Genomic DNA, 6,553 nt, shown 5'->3' with positions numbered 1-6,553 from the left:
TTAAATATATTTTAGCTTTTTGACTAAAAAATAAAATTCTATTATAAATTTTTATGAAACAGTTAATATCTCGTCCAACCATTCATACCAGCATTCAATTAAAAGACTAATGATTATGCTACCTTTGCACAGTTAGGATACTGCGGCCATTTAAAAATTATTCAGTGGGCAGGTTAGACTTTTTAAATAATTCAAAAAGACATGTTTTTGTTAAACAGGCGAACATTAATTTTGCCGAGTTCTTTATAAAAACTTATCATAAAAAATTATTTATACAATAATAATATACTAAATTTATCATTATTACTTCATTTCTAAAATTAAAATGAATATTTTAATAAAAAATTAAAATTTAAATAAATAATTTAATTTATAAAATAAATTATAACACTTTTACTAATAATAACTATTTCTAAATCTATATTTATTATTTTATTTAAATATTTTTAATAATTTATTTTACAGCTTATCCCATAAAATATTAAAATTAAATAATTATTTAATTAATTTAACTAACTTAATAATATAAAATTTCTAAATTAAATTTATTTCTTAAAAAACTAGATACCTTTAAAAACGAATAACATTTCATTTCTAATATATTATTAAAAATAATTTTGCCACATTAACTTTTATAATATATTAACTCTTTTAAAATCGAGAAAATTAAATTTTTAATTTTTATTTAATAAACCCTGATACACAAGGTACAATAAATTAAATTTTCTTTTAAAATAATAATTTTTCAAATTATTTCAATTTTCTTTCACAATACTAATTCACTATAATTAAATTTATTTTTTCTTTATAAAATACTAAAACCAATCACTATATAATTATTTTTAATAGAATATATGTATATAACAAAAAAATTAATAAATAATATCTAATCAATTTATATTGATTTGCACAAAAATCTTTTCAATGTAAATGAAATGCTTTACTAAATAAGCTTTAAATTGCATTCTAGATACACTTTCCAGTACATCTACTATGTTACGACTTATCTTATCTTAATAATAAGAGTGACGGGCGATGTGTACATATTTTAGAGCTAAAATCAAATTACTAATCTTTATAATTTTACTATCAAATCCACCTTCAATAAACATTTCAAATTTATATTCGTTTAAATAAATTTATTGTAACCCATTTCTACTTAAATATAAGCTACACCTTGATCTGATATATTTTCTTTTTAAAAATTTTGAAAATTAACATTCTTATAAAATATTCTAATAACGACGGTATATAAACTAAACAAATTTAAGTAAGGTCCATCGTGGATTATCGATTACAGAACAGGTTCCTCTGAATAGACTAAAATACCGCCAAATTTTTTAAGTTTCAAGAACATAACTACTACTACCTAAGTATTAATATTTACATTTTAAATAATAGGGTATCTAATCCTAGTTTATTACTAAAATTTCCAAGCTTCAATTAATTTATAATAAAATAATTAATAATTTAAAAATTTCACCTAATAAATTATATTTTATTTTAAATTAAACAATTTAACTTTAACTAACAAAAATTATTTGCATTATTCGTATAACCGCGGCTGCTGGCACAAATTTAGCCAATACTCTTTAATATTACTATTTCTAGATTTCTCTAATTAATAATACTAATTACTGCGAATATAAATTCATTTATTTATTATTTAAATAAATAAAAATTCATACAAAAATTTACATATAAATTAAACTAATAATAAATTTATAAGCTAAAATAAAACTTTATACTTAAAATTTAATTAATAATAACAACAATTAACAAAAATTAATAATCTAAAATAATAAAAATAAGAAAATTATTAAATTTATTTAATAAATAAATAAAAATTGGTACTAGGTAATATTTTCAACTCTTAACTATAAAAATTATATATTAATTTTTACATAGAAATAAATCAATTATACCCCCTAATATAAAGATTCATTCTATTATAATTTTATTTAATATTTTAACAAATAAATATTAAATTTATTAATTATAAAATAATTTAAATTAGTAAAAAAAATCAAAAAGTAAAAAATGAACCATCAGAATTTTTAAAAATCCATAAATTTTATCAAAATTCCGATTTTTTTTTTAAATTTTTGAAAAATTTAAAAATTTTTAGTGTTATTTTTTCATATAAAAAATTTTTATATATTTAATGTTTATAATAACATTAATTTAATATTATAAGGGGTATCTATTTTTTATTTGAAGCGTGCAGAATCTGAAATTAGGTCTATATACTCTATTATATAGATAGATATATATATATATAAATGTTTAATTAATCACTATTTATCTATTGATCTAGAATCAAAAAAAAAATTTCTATAACAATCCGATTAATCATAATAGACAAATTAATCTTTATTATCCATCTATTTATCTATCAATAGTAATATAATGTCTAATATATAGTATACATTATATAAATAATTTATATATTAATAATCAATTAGATGAATATAGTTATATATATAAATCATTTATATATATATATACATCTATATAATATAAATAATATAGATATTATTAAATATTGTATATAGATAAATCTATATATATATATGCAAAAATTAATTATCTATATATATCTCTCTAATATATAACATATTTTTATTATATATATACATATAAATATAATATATATAAATAAAATTATTTTTGTTATATATATACATATAAATATGATATATATAGCTAATATTTATAATTACATTAATTTTGTATTATAATATCTATAATATAATAATGTCTAATATATAGTATACATTATATAAATAATTTATATATTAATAATTAATTAGATGAATATAGTTATATATATAAATTATTTATATATATATATATATATATATATATATATATATATATATATATATATATATATACATCTATATAATATAAATAATATAGATATTATTAAATATTGTATATAGATAAATCTATATATATATATATATATGCAAAAATTAATTATCTATATATGTATCTCTAATATATAACATATTTTTATTATATATATACGTATAAATATAATATATATAAATAATATTATTTTTGTTATATATATACATATAAATATGATATATATAGCTAATATTTATAATTACATTAATTTTGTATTATAATAATTTATATAATATATATTTAATGTTTTTAATAACATTAATTTAATATTATAAGGGGTATCTATTTTTTATTTGAAGCGTGCAGAATCTGAAATTAGGTCTATATACTCTATTATATAGATAGATATATATATATATATAAATGTTTAATTAATCACTATTTATCTATTGATCTAGAATCAAAAAAAAAATTTCTATAACAATCCGATTAATCATAATAGACAAATTAATCTTTATTATCCATATATTTATCTATCAATAGTAATATAATGTCTAATATATAGTACACATTATATAAATAATTTATATATTAATAATCAATTAGATGAATATAGTTATATATATAAATCATTTATATATATATACATCTATATAATATAAATAATATAGATACTATTAAATATTGTATATAGATAAATCTATATATATATATATATATATATATATATATATATATATATATATATATATATATATGCAAAAATTAATTATCTATATATGTATATAATTTTAAAAACCCCTAAATTACATTCTTAAAAATTTTTAAAAATTATACTAATTTTAATTCACTATAAAAAAATAGAAATATAATTTTTTTCCAAAATTTCACAAAAAAATTACTATAAAGAAAGAAAGAAAAAAAAAAAAAGAGTCAAGTTTCATTGAATGAATTGCCTGATAAAAGGATTACCTTGATAGGGTAAATTATGTAATTAATATTACATTCATTAATTATATTTAATAGAATTAAACTATTTCTAAAAGTATCAAAAACTTTTGTGCATCGTACACCAAAATATAAAAAGATAAGCTAATTAAGCTACTGGGCTCATACCCCATTTATAAAGGTTCTAATCCTTTTCTTTTTAATTTTTAATAATTCATCAAAAATTATATTTTTAGCTATTTTAATAATAGGAACTTTAATTGCTATTTCAGCTAACTCTTGAATAGGAGCCTGAATATTGTTAGAAATTAATTTATTAGCTTTTATCCCCCTAATAAGAGGTAATAAATTAATATCTACAGAAGCATCTTTAAAGTACTTTTTAACGCAAGCATTAGCTTCTTCTGTATTTTTGTTTGCAGTAATCCTATTTTTATTAAATACAAATAGAGACTCGAATTATTTAATAGAAATAATTATTTTCTCTGCTCTTTTATTAAAAAGTGGATCTGCTCCTTTTCATTTTTGATTTCTAATGTAATAGAAGGGTTATCATGAATTAATGCATTAATTTTAATAACTTGACAAAAGATTGCTCCTTTAATATTAATTTCTTATGTAATTTTTAAGCCATTAATTATTATTAGAATTATCTTATCAAGCTTAATTGGTGCATTAGGAGGATTAAATCAAACTTCTTTACGTAAATTAATAGCTTATTCATCAATTAATCATTTAGGATGAATATTGGCAGCAATATATAACAGAAATATCTGATTAGTATATTTCTTATTTTATACATTTTTAACATTCTCAATAGTATTTATGTTTAATATATTCAAAATTTCTTATATTAATCAATTATTTACACTATTTTTCCATGAAAAAAGAATTAAATTTTTTTTATTCTTTAACCTTCTTTCATTAGGAGGATTACCACCATTTTTAGGATTTTTACCCAAAATATTTGTAATTCAATCCCTTACTATAAATAATCAATTATTTCTATTGACTTTTATAGTAATAATAACGTTAATTACTTTATATTTTTATATACGATTATGTTATAGAGCTTTCATATTGAATTATTACGAAAATAACTGAATAACATTTTCATTTTATAAAAGTTCTAATATAAAGTTATTATTGATCTTTTCTTATATTTCGACCTTTGGGCTATTTTTAACTTCTTCCTTATATTTCTTTTTTTAAGGTTTTAAGTTAAATAAACTAATAGCCTTCAAAGCTATCAATATAAGAATAATCTTTTAAGCCTTAGTAAATTTATTACTCCTTTAGAATTGCAGTCTAATGTCATTATTGACTATAAAGCTAATTGATTAAAGAGAATGATTCTCATAAATAAATTTACAATCTATTGCCTAAACTTCAGCCATTTAATCGCAACAATGGTTATTTTCTACTAATCACAAAGATATTGGTACCTTATATTTTATCTTTGGAGCATGATCTGGTATAATTGGAACTTCATTAAGAATTTTAATTCGAGCTGAATTAGGACACCCTGGTGCACTAATTGGTGATGACCAAATTTATAATGTTATTGTAACAGCTCATGCTTTTATTATAATTTTCTTTATAGTTATACCTATTATAATTGGAGGATTTGGAAATTGATTAGTTCCTTTAATACTAGGAGCTCCTGATATAGCATTCCCTCGAATGAATAATATAAGTTTCTGACTTTTACCTCCTGCTTTAACCTTATTATTAGTTAGAAGCATAGTAGAAAAGGGGGCTGGGACAGGATGAACTGTATACCCACCTTTATCTTCAATTATTGCTCATGGAGGAGCTTCTGTTGATTTAGCTATTTTTTCATTACATTTAGCTGGAATTTCTTCAATTTTAGGAGCAGTAAATTTTATTACAACCGTAATTAATATGCGGGCTACTGGGATTACATTTGATCGAATACCTTTATTCGTTTGATCAGTTGTAATTACTGCTCTATTACTTTTACTTTCTCTTCCAGTTCTAGCCGGAGCTATCACAATATTATTAACGGATCGGAATTTAAATACTTCATTCTTTGACCCTGCGGGAGGAGGAGACCCAATTCTTTACCAACATTTATTTTGATTTTTCGGACACCCAGAAGTTTATATTTTAATTTTACCAGGATTTGGAATAATTTCTCATATTATTAGTCAAGAATCTGGAAAGAAGGAAACATTTGGGTCTCTAGGAATAATTTATGCTATACTAGCAATTGGTCTTTTAGGATTCATTGTCTGAGCTCATCATATATTTACAGTTGGAATAGATGTTGATACTCGAGCTTATTTTACTTCAGCAACAATAATTATTGCTGTTCCTACTGGAATTAAAATTTTTAGTTGACTTGCTACATTATATGGTACTCAATTAACTTATTCCCCAGCTATTTTATGAGCCTTAGGATTTGTATTTTTATTCACTGTAGGAGGATTAACAGGGGTAGTATTAGCTAATTCTTCTGTTGATATTATTTTACATGACACATATTATGTAGTAGCCCACTTCCATTATGTACTTTCAATAGGAGCTGTATTCGCTATTATAGCCGGTTTTGTCCACTGATACCCATTATTTACAGGATTAACCTTAAATAATAAGCTTTTAAAAAGTCAATTTGTTATAATATTCATTGGAGTAAATTTAACATTTTTCCCTCAACATTTTTTAGGATTAGCTGGAATACCTCGTCGATATTCTGACTATCCAGATGAAATGTAATCTCAACAAT

At 20.1% G+C, this 6,553-nt stretch overlaps 1 pseudogene; it reads left to right on the top strand.

Annotated features, from left to right (window-relative positions):
• The first annotated feature begins 3,406 nt into the window (after positions 1–3,406).
• Positions 3,407–5,962, top strand: LOC141403097 (NADH-ubiquinone oxidoreductase chain 2-like; annotated as a pseudogene).
• The last annotated feature ends 591 nt before the right edge of the window (positions 5,963–6,553 follow it).

Source organism: Musca autumnalis, unplaced genomic scaffold (genome assembly GCF_047663935.1).
Source record: "Musca autumnalis isolate F117 unplaced genomic scaffold, ASM4766393v1 scaffold_4, whole genome shotgun sequence".
Classification (NCBI taxonomy): Eukaryota; Metazoa; Arthropoda; class Insecta; order Diptera; family Muscidae; genus Musca; species Musca autumnalis.
This window is presented reverse-complemented; position numbering and strand designations above follow the sequence as displayed.